Below are 14,711 nucleotides of genomic sequence, written 5' to 3'. Positions count from 1 at the left end.
TTGGACTAAAAATACAGAAAAAAATGATTAAAAAAATGACAATTATTGATTTTAAAAGGGGAAAATTATGAAATTTAATATATATGAATACTCTTCATTTTAATTTGACCCTAAAACAGAACTCAACTCGATTTCTTGTGAGCTGAACCATTTTAGATATATTATTTAGATTTATTTTTAATAAAAGGATTAAAAGAACTGGATTAAAAGCTCTAAACATTACATTTTTATAGATCTAATTATTTTAGCTTTTTAAAATATATTTCTAGATTTTACAAAATGATTTTTGGACTAAAAACACAGAAAAAAATGATTAAAAAATGACAATTATTGATTTGAAAGGGGGGAAAATCTAGAAATTTAACATACATCTATACTCTTGATTTTAATTTGATCCTAAAACAGAAAGTCAGCAGTCCTAATTTACATTCCTGGACCACACAAATGATTCTTCTGCCCATATTTGGCCCCCCAACCACCACTTTGACACCCAAATTAACCCTAAACATCAGTCAAAACGATAGTAGGCGATTCTCCACAGGAGCCAAATGGATGGTCTCGGACCACCGCTGAATAAAAGAAGTACTTTACGTTAAAAAAAAAATCAAAACCCAGCAGAGACTGATAGCAAAGATGAACTCATCAATACTCTACAGGAGTTTATCATAAAATACTCACAGGGATCCCTAGTACACGAAAAAAAACAAATAGCCAAAGCGCTAATACGTACATACACAAGGATTAAGCAGTGTACTGATGTCCCCGGGTCTACGGCAGCCATATTTCATGACATGGCGTTGAAGCTTAGGCGGCAATCAAGCATATTTAGCCGCCGTCCTCTCTCACCCGCGTATTGGCGGCCCTCCCCCCCGAAGCAATTATTACTCCCCATTTTTTTACTGTGCCTCGCCATGGGGAAAATGAAGCGCGGTACTTATCAGTTCAATGCATACACAAGTGACTGGGACGGAGGGCGAGGAGGCGCCACCAGCCCACCGCCATTAGCCCCTCGGCACGGCCGCAGATGCGCAGATAACCGTAAACGTGTCGGCCCAAAAAAATGCGGGGTTATTTGCATTGGTGGCGGGGATGAGGGGGAGGGGGAGGAGCAAATTGATGCGAGGTCACGTTGGGAAGGTGAGGCTTTATGACCTGCGGAGAGCGCCGCTGTCGGAAACGCTGATCTATCGGCTTGCCCAGCCTTGTCGGGCTATGGCGCACAATTATATTATCGCTACCGACAATCAATGGTTGGTGAATGATTGCGCCGGTGCGCAGAAGGGGAAGGCGGCAGTGGAATTCTTTTTAAAAATGGCGCTTTACAGGTTAAAAACAGGAAATAACCGACCCCCCAGAGTTTGAACTGGTTGATGATTTATACTTCCAAACCCCTAATACACTAGTATGTAAGTACTGTTTAATATGTAAGTAGTGTTTAATATCTAAGAGAGAGGGTTTAATATCTAAGTAGTGTTTAATATGTAAGTAGTGTTTAATATGTAAGTAGTGTTTATTTTCTAAGTACAGTTTAATATCTAAGTACAGTTTAATATCTAAGTACAGTTTAATATCTAAGTAGTGTTTAATATCTAAGTAGTGTTTAATATGTAAGTAGTGTTTAATATGTAAGTAGTGTTTATTTTCTAAGTACAGTTTAATATCTAAGTACAGTTTAATATCTAAGTACAGTTTAATATCTAAGTACAGTTTAATATCTAAGTAGTGTTTAATATCTAAGTACTGTTTAATATCCAAGTACTGTGTAATATCTAAGTACTGTTTAGTATCCAAGTACTGTTTAATATCTAAGTAGTGTTTAATATCTAAGTAGTGTTTAATATTTAAGTACCGTTTAATATCTAAGTACTGTTTAATATCTAAGTATTGTTTAATATCTAAGTACTGTTTAATATCCAAGTGAGAGAGTTTAAAATCTAAGTACTGTTTAATATCCAAGTACTGTTTAATATCTAAGTACTGTTTAATATCTAAATACATTTGACTGGCGACCAAAAGACCAGTCGCGGCTCAGAAGAACAAAGAAAATGCATTAAAAATTTACCAAAATCGTACATATTGTCAATTTTCACCCGTAGAGACACCGTTTGAACAACAAGCTCCCTCTAATGGTAAAGCTGGGCATTGCCAAGTAGGCTGAGTTGAAGCATCCTATGCAAGCCTCATTCAACTCAATGATATTTTTTTCAGAATTTGCTACTGGCCTATCAAAATGGGGCAGAGAGGTTATACTCGACCAAGTACGCATTTGGAAGGGAGATGAACTTTTCCGCACTTTGCTATTTTTTCCTCGGTCGGCAGCTTAAGTCATTTGAACAGCGACGCCTTCCATTTTCGCCGCCTCTAAAAGTGCTTCCTTGAGGCGGCGTGATAAGAAATGGCAGCCATCAGCAGGAGGCTTCAAGCCCACTGTATTAATCATAATAATAATAAGAGAGCGTTACTCTTTGCGTTTGTTCCCTTTCACATTCTTTGACATGTGCCTTTGAAAGCAGTTAGGAGAAAAGTACAGCGCAAATGTCTCACTTTAAAGCAAAAAGAAAAAAAACTCTGGGTAAATAAATACACTTGTCGCTCAGCCACGGGAACGTAACTATATGAAACCTATAAATTAATAACGTAGCGTATGTTAGAAAAGGCCTTTTTTACAGAAGTATCCTCTGCAAAACTGGTTGCTAAAGTCGTAGTTTTTGTTGATTTGGGGACAATTCTGGGGTCTTTTTGTTGATTTGGGGCCTGGAATGATTGGTCAGACCTCCCATTCCAAATGGATTGGACCTTTATCCCCGTTTCTGGCACCCAATGAGTTACTTTATGGCATTTCAAGAGGTTGTTGACGTGGTTCTTTAATGGTAAAATGGTTATGGTACCCATATATTCCCATTATTATGGAATATTGAGGACCTGTTAGGCTAGAGAAGACATTTTGTGGAATTAGCTGGTAGCTGTTAGATAGCATCATGTGTTAATGAGCCAGGGTCTTCCAAGAAAGAAGTCCTGTCTACTGTACTTAATTATATTTTGTATTTATTGGTCTTTTTAGCTTGGGAGTCAATATAGCGAAGGACCCAGAGACCAATCCGAAATCTGGGAAGACAAAGGGTATTTTAGACCCTTTAAATGTGTGACTGGACATTTGGTCGCCAGGTTTTTTGGTCCCTTTTGGTCGCCGGTTAAATAGTACTTGGATATTAAATAGGACTTGGATATTAAACAGTACTTGGATATTAAACAGGACTTGGATATTAAACAGTACTTGGATATTGAACAGGACTTGGATATTAAACAGTACTTGGATATTAAATGGCACTTGGATATTAAACAGTACTTGGATATTAAAAAGTGCTTGGATATTAAACCGTACCAACAGACCGGAGACCAAACGTCCGAGCACCTTCTGAGCTTTTTGGGAAGTATAAATATATCTATTTTGTATTTTGGATTATATTTTAGCTCTGAACTTGTTTGCATAATGTTTTTTTTTTGTATTCAAGCAGCTTTCAGAGGGGAAAGGAAGTTTGGCTGCCCCCGAGTGAACACTCGAAGCTGCCGTAAAAAAGAAGGGTGACAAAAGCACAGCGGGGAACGCGGGTGCAGACGCTCGGGATTGCAAACGCTGCCAACTAAGAGATACGGGCCACGGCGCAAACAGATGGCAAAGAAACGCTGCAGATGCGTTAAGGCCTAAAACCAAAGACAAGAAATACTTCGTTAAAGACAATTCCAGTGGCCGAGGGAAAGATTTGTTGTTTTTAGGAGAGTGCCATCTAGTGGGGACTGTCAGAATGCAAGACATTCGAATTTAATGAACTATTTTTCTAATTTAAAATGAATTATAGTACAAAAATAACTTGAGTTCATAATAAATGACTAGTGATCAAATTATTCAGTTTTAAAGTGCTTTTGTTTTCCCAAACCCAACAAATACCCATTTTGTGTACTGTCTGCTATTATTTCATGAGCAAAGAGCGCCACCTAATGGTTAATATGACTTACTGCACCACAGGCTTCATTTGAGACCTTTTCCAGCATTTTTTGTCATGTGATAACCTCTTATAGGATAAATGCAAATTGCCAATCCAATAAATATGTCAAATATAAGTATAAGGACAGTATATTTAATATAAAATGAGCTGACTTACCGAAAATCAAGGCTGTGGTCACACAGGTGCCAACATGCTGTCCAAATGCCGCGGGTGGAGAACCAATAAAACGCTACCCCACCCGCCAGCCCACCTGGAAGACAATACATATTTCTTTATTATTCATATTTGACTCTCATTGACTCGTACTCTTCCCCAACTACTATACAATTAAAAGTCTGATATATGTGCTTATATATGTGTATTTGTATGTATATGTATATATGTATATTTCAGCAACTAGCTTGTTTGTTTATATATATATATATTCATGTATTTATGTATTAACTTACTTATTACCTATCTATTTATGTCTAAAATGTCTTTTACTGTGTCTGTATTCTCACTCTTTTGCTACTGTAACAACAAAATTTACCAAATATGGGATACACAAAGTTATCCAATCCAAATTTAATCACTAACAGAGACAAACAAGCAAAGTTAGATAAGCATTAAACATTGAGGTCCACTAGAGGTCGCTAAAGCTCTACTTGACACAAAATACCGTTGGTTGTGCATGAAAATAAACAATTATGAGTGGAGGTCTTACCTATTTGGAATAAGAGTCGCTATTGCTGCTTCGGACGAGAATGAAGGACAACAAAACTCCTCTGAACTTCCCTGCGAAGACAAAAAACACATTTTATTTAGTTTAACATGTATTTTCCCATTACATACATGTCATTTTTTTGTAGAAAACAGGGCAGATTTGAACCATCAGCGAGTCAGTCCCCTGCCGGATTGCGGCAGGGCGCATCCGGCAGGTGCGGTGGCGGCTTTTTTGTGCAAGCCAGCTGCTCCGATATGGCAGTACTCTTTGGAGTTTGACACCATTGTGTCGAAAAAGTCTGCACTCGGCACGTCAGGCTCAAACGAAGCAGCTAAAAATGAACACAAACGCGGCGGTAGCGGCGATGGCGGCGGCGCTCGTGTTCCCGCTCTTTCCTTCCCTTGTTCCCACCGCCGCTAGAATATTCATTTGCTGAAAGTCGACTTAGGCAAATTGAAAGGATACATTTCAAGGGCCTGTTTACATGGGATTTGCTCGACACAGAAAAAAAGACAAGGAAACTGTGGCCCAGAAGACTAAGGAAGGCAGCCATTTTAGGTTCAAGTAGCCATTTTATGAATGGAGACAAAGTTGGCGTAAAAAAGTTTAGTTACTGCTTCCATTTTGACGTTTTTTGGAAGAAATAAGTCAAATAGAATGCTTAAATAGTTTAAATTAACTGACTACAGGTGTATTCTCAAGACTTAGTTAACACTAGCGCCCTCTGGCTACCTGGAGGACTCATTTAGAGGAAAACTTCTGAAAATAAACACTTTCTAAGGGCTTTACATTAGAAATTAACTTTTGACAGTGGGCTATAAAATTGGAACGCTTGTCAAATGTCTAGATTGTGATGTATATGACTGTTGGGTGTCTAAAAAGGGTGCCGTAGCTTCTCTTTCATACCCAGAGACGTTAGAGGATAATAGGCTGATGGAGGGTGGAAGTGGAGAAGGGAAAACACATTAGGGAGACCAGCGCCACTTTGTGGAAACCTGAAGCCCCCATACTCCGTCCCCCATCGGCTCCCACACCCACTGGAAAATATCATCTTAAATATACAAGCGCTCGCTACAATAAACGGCCTTAAAAGCTTTTGTGGGATCGATTTCTGACGGACTTCGCAGATCGGATGAATGGAGAAAAGGGCGCTCTCACACCTCGTTTTTTTCCCGTGACGAGTAATCGAAATTAAATATTTTATCTAGAGGGATTAGATGAGGGGTGGGCAAACTTTTGGGACTGGGTGGGGGCCATATTGACTTTAAAAATGTGACAGATGGGACGGGTCGGGACATAAGATAGGATACATATAAAAAAGTGCATCCGTTAACAGTACATATGAAATATAAAGAGAAATAAAGGACTAAAGTATTAACATACTCTTCACTCATCATTAAAGTCAAAAGTATAAATTACAAAGTCAAGTAAAAAGGAATGTATTAAGAAATATTAAAATGTATTCGATACATATAAAAAAGTGCATCCGTTAACAGTACATATGAAACATAAAGAGAAAAAAAAGGGACTAAAGTATTAACATACTTATCACTCAAGTAAAAAGTATAAAGTACAAAGTAAAGTAAGTAAAAGAATGTATTAAGAAATATTAAAATGTCATTTAAAAAAGAGGGAGGGGCTGTAAAACAAAAAAAAACAAATAAGAGTGGACAACGCTAATGTCGGCGGGCCGGATGAGGAAGCCTACTGGTCCACATATGGCCCACGGGCCGTAGTTTGCCCATGCCTGGACTAGAACCATTTCCTTCTTTTAGAATCGTACTACCAACTGGGTTTGAGTCGTGAAATAAAAACATTTAAAAATTGAAAGTTTAAACCCATCTCCAGAAAGGGGTGCACTTCTTCATATTCCCCACTAGTTGGTGCTATTGCTCCGCCACATCCAAACAATCCCCGAGTACCAGCTGACCCACTTTCCCCTCCTCACCGGTGTCGGCCCGCATTGTTAATTAGAAAGGAACGTTTCGAAGGAGTTGGGGAGCCAATGGGTCATCCCGCTGCCCCGTTTGTTTGCTGAGTGGGCAGCGAGAGGAAGCCCGACGCCGAAAAAGCCAACAGGAAGCACTTTGAAGGCAAGGCGAGCAGAGAGGAGGGCGTCTCGGGAGGAGCGCGCCGCCATCCATCTCGCCCGTTTCATTTTCACTTCGCGGGCCCGAGCCGTCTCGGAGGAGTCCGCCTTAATATTGGGAGACGGAGTGGATTTAATTAAAGAACGGCCGGAAAGGTAATCGGGAGAAGGAGTTGCCCTCGGCAATTTTGGGGATTTGATAAGTTCGCTCGGTGCTCGGACGTTTGGTCGCCGGTCTTTTGGTCCCTTTTGGTTGCTGGTCATTTGGTCGCTGGTCTTTTGGTCACCGGTCTTTTTGTGTCTTTTGGTCCCTGGTCTTTTGGTCACTGGTCTTTTGGTCACTGGTCTTTTGGTCACCAGTCTTTTGGTGTCTTTTGGTCCCTGGTCTTTTGGTCCCTGGACTTTTGGTCCCTGGTACTGTTTAATATCCAAGTACTGTTTAATATCTAAGTACTGTTGAAACCAGCTCTCTAAATTATATTCAAGAGAGAGTTTAATATACAAATATCTACTGTTTTCAACAGTACTTAGATATTTAACACTACTTAGATATTAAACACTACTTAGATATTCAACACTACTTAGATATTAAACACTACTTAGATATTCAACAGTACTTACATATTAAACAGTACTTGGATATTAAACAGTACTTAGATATTAAACACTACTTAGATATTAAACACTACTTAGATATTAAACAGTACTTAGATATTCAACAGTACTCAGATATTAAACACTACTTAGATATTCAACAGTACTTAGATATTAAACAGTATACTTAGATATTAAACAGTACTTAGATATTCAACAGTACTTAGATATTAAACAGTACTTAGATATTAGACAGTACTTAGATATTAGCAGTACTTAGATATTAGACAGTACTTAGATATTAAACACTACTTAGATATTAAACACTACTTAGATATTAAACACTACTTAGATATTCAACAGTACTTAGATATTCAACGGTACTTAGATATTCAACAGTACTTAGATATTCAACAGTAATTAGATATTAAATACAAACTATATCTTTTCTTGAATGAAAGTGTCTGGAGTCTGTAGTTTATTCCTAAATTTGGAAAAGCTCGGGTTCAAATTTCTGGTCAATCGTTTGTTGACTGGATGTCTAGTGTTCACAGAGCCACGCTATTGGACGCCAGTGGCGAGGGAAGAGAGAAGACGGATGTACAAAAGTGCCATCCCACGGCTCGTCCCGATTTGGTCGGAAGGTTTTACACCAAGAAAACCTGACAGCCGGGGCCAAATAAATTTGCGCGTATCTTTTTTACGACTCTGTTCCACATCGGCGTCCGCATTGAGCTGTCAGCGGCAAATAAGAACAAATATCCCGCCGTCATGGGGCCACGGAAAAGGCGCAACGCCGTGACAAATGTCCTCGAGTTGAGGATCAAACATGGCGACGACGAGAAACATTATTGCTTTGGATTTTACAGCAGGTTTGGACTTCAACGACATACACTTTTTAATCATCTTGAATATTTCACTCACTGCAGCGGACATTAATCATTATTTCGTACCTCAAATCGTTCTTTTCCCTTATTTTTGTATTCCAGGCGCCCTATCAAAAATCCCCTTCGGACCATCCCGAGTCTAAATCCGGCACGTTCCGACAAAAAATACATAAATAATCGAGATAAGATCAACTATGTGGCTCGGTGGTTGCCACGGCAACCCCAATCGGCTAAACGTAGGTGAAAATATTTATGGAGCAGCCGGCATAACTCCTGTTAAAAAGAAATGATGGAAAGAGCGGTGCTGAAACAGAAGCGAATGCTAAACGTTCCTTCGTTTTCTAGCGACAGACTGATTGGACGCGGTGCTTGGACGTTTGGTCGCCGGTCTTTTGGTCACCGGTCAAATGGTGACAGAGAGTTTACTGTTGAAAAGTAGTGTTTAATATCTAAGTAGTGTTTCATATCAAAGTACTGTTTAATATCTAAATACTGTTTAATATCTAAGTATTGTTTAATATCTAAGTACTGTTTAATAACTAAGTACTGTTTAATATCCAAGACCTCTTTAATATCCTAGTACTCTTTAATATCCAAGTACAGTTTAATATCTAAGTAGTGTTTAATATCTAAGTAGGGTTTAATATCCAAGTACTGTTTAATATCTAAGTACTGTTTGATATCCAAGTACTGTTAATATCTAAGTACTGAGTACATTTGATCGGCGACCAAAAGACCGGCGACCAAAAGACCGGTGACCAAAAGACCGGCGACCAAACATCAGCTCACGATTGGACACCGATGCCGTTCGAACCTAAAACACGATCGTCAATTCAATCTCTGATGGGGTCGCCGACATTTCCAAACAGAACCACCGGGAGGCCATTTGGGAACGCCCCCTGGCGGTTTGTATAGTAGGTGTTTGTGAAATAACACGCTTGGGCTGCCACAGGAATATCCCGTGATATTTGCCGAGCACACGGCGTACTCCACCGACCCGGCACCTGAACCTCAATTTGGAACCGAAGCGATGAAACGGAGACAGGTGGCGCAAAAAAAGGGACAGCGGCGAGCACTTAACCGCTCCCTCGACAAACGTTCCCATTTCCATCCTCTTATCGAAAGTGACAGGAGGAATGGCAGCCCTCGACGCCCGAGGCTCACCCCACGTTATCTCTAGGCGGAGCCACGATTCCAACTCTTCCGTCTATCTAAAAATATGCCGGGGAAGAGCGAGGCGTGGTCGGCAAGGCATAGGGTACCATTCAAAAATGCCAAAAGTGATTGTTGGACTTATTCTGTGATATTATTATAAATATATGAGTGGATTTAGTGTTTTTTTTGTATGAGAGGTCCTTCAATTTGAGCTTGGGATCGTAACATGTTTACTGGAAGATAGGACTGACCTTTACCCCAAAATGCAGACCTAGAAGGACGCTTTAGTAGTTTTATTTCCAATGGAGTTGTTTTTGAGTCCCGATCTTAATCGTTATTATTCAATCCCTGATATGCCATGATTGTTACAGCTGTTGTTTCTGCTTATGCAATTAGATTAATCCATAACCTTGTAATTCTTTGGATTTATGGCCCTAAATGGGCTTAAACTCCCGCTTTTTTATGGATTCTCACTTGCAAAAATATCATCAAACATGCTAATTTAATAAAATATATATAATTGAATCAGATAACCCCCTGTATTGTTATGTAATTATATTAAAGTATACTTATTGATGAACCAAACAGTGACAAAACATGGACGGCGGGTTGTAATGAAGTATCGATTCCGTCTTTTTCGGAAAGCCCCATCTGCGTACCACCAACTCATCATTGAAACCCCCCCCCCCCACCCTTTAATTACGGTAGCCCGCCATAAGATAATACATCCTCATGAATATGCATCAAAAAAAACGGGCAACGCATAAAGAAACATGACAGCAGATTGGATTCTCGTCTTAGCGGGAGAATGGCGCCGATTCCATCTGCATTTGATTTACGGTGGAATTTTATTTGGCCGTGTCCAACAAATTATCTTCCCACGACGCTAGACTAACAGGGTTCGAGATTTGAAATCATTTCTGTCAGGGTTATTGCAATTTACTTTTGGATATTCACAGTACATCGCTAGTACGTGGACATCGTAGATAAACCCACAAAGTACGGACAAATAGACTTTAGGACAGTTTTTCCTACATTTATCAGGACTCTAAACTTTCGGTAGCATGACACATGGTCCCTTCTGTGTAATAACTTTGGGGTGAGGTAATATGTAAAGACATTTGGCGGTGATACGCCTCCTAGTGGCTGACTAAAGGTAAATAAAAGACAGTGAGAAATAAGAGATCCACTCGGGGGTGATGTGATCTATCCATAACGGCAAAATGACGAATTACGAGTCTGAAATGCTCACTTATTTGAGTCTATTTCCGAGAAAACGCATTTTATGGAGAAGTACTACCAATTTTGTCATACACAGTTTCTGGGTATGATGACAATTAAGCTTTTGTTGTTGTTTATTGAGTCAATGATGATAACTATCTCCGATTATTATACGAACCAGCAACTAAATTGCATGAAATCCTTGTAACATTTCAATTTTGACTTCTAAATCCGGTCTGGGTTTATTGATCACCCCTAAAAAAAACATTTTGAAAGACTGGTGGCTGATAAGGGCGATAAATAACAGGCGGGCAAGCTGGCGGCTAGTATGCGCTACATTCGTATTCCTCCCACTCTATGGTAGTTAGCGGCTTTAATGTATTCTTGGCTGCTATAAGACAGCAAGTGGAAAGGAGGGAGGGAGGGTGTTATCGATTTTGGACCGCAAATGTGGTCTTGTGTTCATTATGTGGGGGGGCTTGAGGCCCAAAAAGTTAAGCTTGTGCAGGTTAAATATACTAATAGAAGCTTTCTGAGGGGTCTCAAATGTAAAAGACTCTCTAAAATGGATAAAACTTCTATTTTCACAATGTGAGTTGAACTAAAATGTCTGTCAAATACAAATGGTGGCATGTAAATTCATAGTTGTTGCTATTTTTAAATGTTAAGGACTAGAGCAAGGGAAGCTATGGCTCAGGAGCCATATATGGCTCTTTTGATGGGCGCATCTGGCTCTATGCTAACCTGTGAGCTAAAATATGGAAACTGCTAGTAAGAGAGCTGAAATATTAAAGTTTTTTATTTACTACAGCAATCCATTTGGACCAATCCATTTTGGATTGGCAGCCAATCAGTGAGCGGTGTTGTATTTGACATTTGTAGTGGAATGGCAGTTTGGAATGGCAAAGACAAAAAAGTCTAATAACAAGGCATTTTCCTCCTTGTCAAGCGCATCGATGCAAAAACGATTCGTCTCTCTGTTCCCGTCAATCAAGCGCTCGACTGACTTTAAAGTTCCGGCGTTACCGTCGTCCACCTCCACTCCCTCGGCCATCAAACGGCGGCGTCCAGTATGTGCGGCGGGCTTGTTAAGCGCTTCTCTTTGAAGCTCCGAGTTGCGGCAAACTCGCGCAAGGAGACGGCTCGCCTCGCTGCCGTCCCTCCCCCTCCCCATTAACTAATTGGCGGCATTGTGTGCGCGGCGTGAGGAAGAGGATACGAGCTGGCCTTCAAAAGAAAAGCTGGACAAGCTGGCAGTCCCCGTGCGCCTCCTTCCCTACTGAAGCTTTATTTAGCCAGAGCTTCTTAGATGGCCCACCGCAAACGCCAACCTTCACCTAAAGTCTACTGCCGTACATCAACTGAAAAAAATAAGGTCCTGATCAGGCAGACGTATGCCTTCAACGTGAGCTCTCAGTGATTGGCCGCTACGCAAGTTAGAGACGGATTCCGCCCACACATGATGACCATTCAAAGTTTGGCGATTCAGGATGGGTTTATACCAGAACAAGGTAGAACTTTACCAGATTTTTGTTCTAAAAAGGTCACAAAAAGGCCCAAAAGACCAAAGTGACCAAAAGACCGGGGACCAAAAGACCAGGAACCAAAAGACCAGGAACCAAAAGACCAGGAACCAAAAGACCAGGAACCAAAAGACCAGGAACCAAAAGACCAGGGACCAACACACCAGGGACCAAAAGACCGGCGACCAAAAGGGACCAAAAGACCAGGGACCAAAAGACCAGGGACCAAAAGACCAGGGACCAAAAGACCAAGGACCAAAAGACCAAGGACCAAAAGACCAGGGACCAAAAGACCAGGGACCAAAAGACCAGGGACCAAAAGACCAGGGACCAAAAGACCAGGGACCAAAAGAACAGGGACCAAAAGAACAGGGACCAAAAGACCAGGGACCAAAAGGGACCAAAATACTAGGGACCAAAAGACCATGGACAAAAAGACCGGTGACCAAAAGACCGGTGACCAAAAGGGACCAAAAGACCAGGAACCAAAAGACCAGGGACCAAAAGACCAGGGACCAAAAGACCAAGGACCAAAAGACCAGGGACCAAAAGACCAGGGACCAAAAGACCAAGGACCAAAAGACCAGGGACCAAAAGACCAGGGACCAAAAGACCAGGGACCAAAAGACCAGGGACCAAAAGACCAGGGACCAAAAGAACAGGGACCAAAAGAACAGGGACCAAAAGACCAGGGACCAAAAGGGACCAAAATACTAGGGACCAAAAGACCATGGACAAAAAGACCGGTGACCAAAAGACCGGTGACCAAAAGACCGGTGACCAAAAGGGACCAAAAGACCAGGGACCAAAAGACCAGGGACCAAAAGACCAGCGACCAAAAGACCAGCGACCAAAAGAGACCATAAGACCGGCGACCAAATTGTCCATTCACAAGTCCAAAACACAAACTTCCGTCCAAGACAAGACATGACAGGAGGTCAGAAAAGACCACCATGTCCCACTACCCCATGACCGCAACATATTCCCATTTCAAACAAGTCTCCATTGCTGAACAAGGATCAAAATCCCTTCATTAATAGACGCGGAAAGCAGCAAATTTAGTTGACAGCGCTATCATCTTTGTTTCCTTTGATTTTTTTCTTTTTTTTTTAAGATGCTGAGCACAGCCTCCGGCGAATCGGGATGTCCAGAAAGAGAGAGAGAGAGACAGAAAGTGCTGACTGACCTCATCCTTAAATGTATTCCCGTTCAATAAAAGCTATTCATCAGCTTCAAGCCGCCAGGAAGTTCAAACTAAATGCGAACCACCTGGGAAGAAGGCCTTGCTCAATGGCCAGGACCGGGGGAAGCGCTAGATTATATAAATCAATTAGCGAATGTGTAGCATAGCATGAGAGCGACTCAAAAACCGGGTCATTAGGAACGCCCCCCAAAAAAATGCTTAGTTGTCGTCCAATGCGTTAAAGCACTAGGCTAACATTAGCGACGATAGCAGCTATGATCCAATGATAAATTAGAGGAATATAGCAGTCTTTTTTATAGAAATAGGAATAAAAATAGAATGGGTATTGATTTTTTTGCTACGTTTAAAATGGATTAACAATGAAAAACAACAAGAAATTGTTTAGGGTTGTAAAATAGGTACGATTAAGTTTTCTTTTGAGAATTTGTTTTAGGTTAGCTTTTATTTATATGCGGGAAATTGTATCGTATACATTTCAATGTTTCTGAATACATTCCTTTACTTACTTTACTTTGTACTTTATACTTTTGACTTTATTGATGAGTATGTTGATATTTTTCAGTTTGTTTCATATGTACTGTTAACGGATGCACTTTTTTATATGTATCTTATATATTTTAATGTTTCTGGATACATTCCTTTACTTACTTTACTTTGTACTTTATACTTTTGACTTTATTGATGAGTATGTTAATACTTTACTCCTATTTTCCAGTTTGTTTAATATGTACTGTTAACGGATGCACTTTTTTATATGTATCTTATATATTTTAATGTTTCTGGATACATTCCTTTACTTACTTTACTTTGTACTTTATACTTTTGACTTTATTGATGAGTATGTTAATACTTTACTCCTATTTTCCAGTTTGTTTAATATGTACTGTTAACGGATGCACTTTTTTATATGTATCTTATATATTTTAATATTTCTTAATACATACCTTTACTTACTTTACTTTGTACTTAATACTTTATACTTTAATGTTGAGTATGTTAATACTTTAGTCCATTTTTCCTGTTTGTTTCATATGTACTGATAACGGATGTACTTTTCTATATGTATCTTATATATTTTAATGTTTCTGGATACATTCCTTTACTTACTTTACTTTGTACTTTATACTTTTGACTTTATTGATGAGTATGTTAATATTTTACTCCTATTTTTCATTTTGTTTCATATGTACTGTTAACGGATGCACTTTTTTATATGTATCTTATATATTTTAATATTTCTTAATACATACCTTTACTTACTTTACATTGTACTTTATACTTTTTACTTTAATGATTAATACGTTAATACTTTAGTCCGATATTTCTCT

At 39.7% G+C, this 14,711-nt stretch overlaps 1 protein-coding gene across 48 annotated transcripts in view; it reads right to left on the bottom strand.

Moving 5' to 3' along the window:
* Window positions 1-4,784, bottom strand: part of ptprda (protein tyrosine phosphatase receptor type Da) — a 125,018-nt gene extending 120,234 nt beyond the window's left edge. For all 48 annotated transcript variants that reach the window (XM_077742371.1, XM_077742389.1, XM_077742380.1 and 45 more), the window contains exons 1-2: window positions 4,711-4,784; window positions 4,161-4,254 (exon numbers count right to left, since the gene is read on the bottom strand). The gene's annotated coding sequence lies outside the window, so the exon portion shown is untranslated. The remainder of the gene's footprint in view (window positions 1-4,160; window positions 4,255-4,710) is intronic.
* Between the last annotated feature and the right edge of the window lie 9,927 nt (window positions 4,785-14,711).

The sequence above is a fragment of the Stigmatopora nigra genome, chromosome 20 (assembly GCF_051989575.1).
Source record: "Stigmatopora nigra isolate UIUO_SnigA chromosome 20, RoL_Snig_1.1, whole genome shotgun sequence".
NCBI lineage: Eukaryota > Metazoa > Chordata > Actinopteri > Syngnathiformes > Syngnathidae > Stigmatopora > Stigmatopora nigra.
This window is presented reverse-complemented; position numbering and strand designations above follow the sequence as displayed.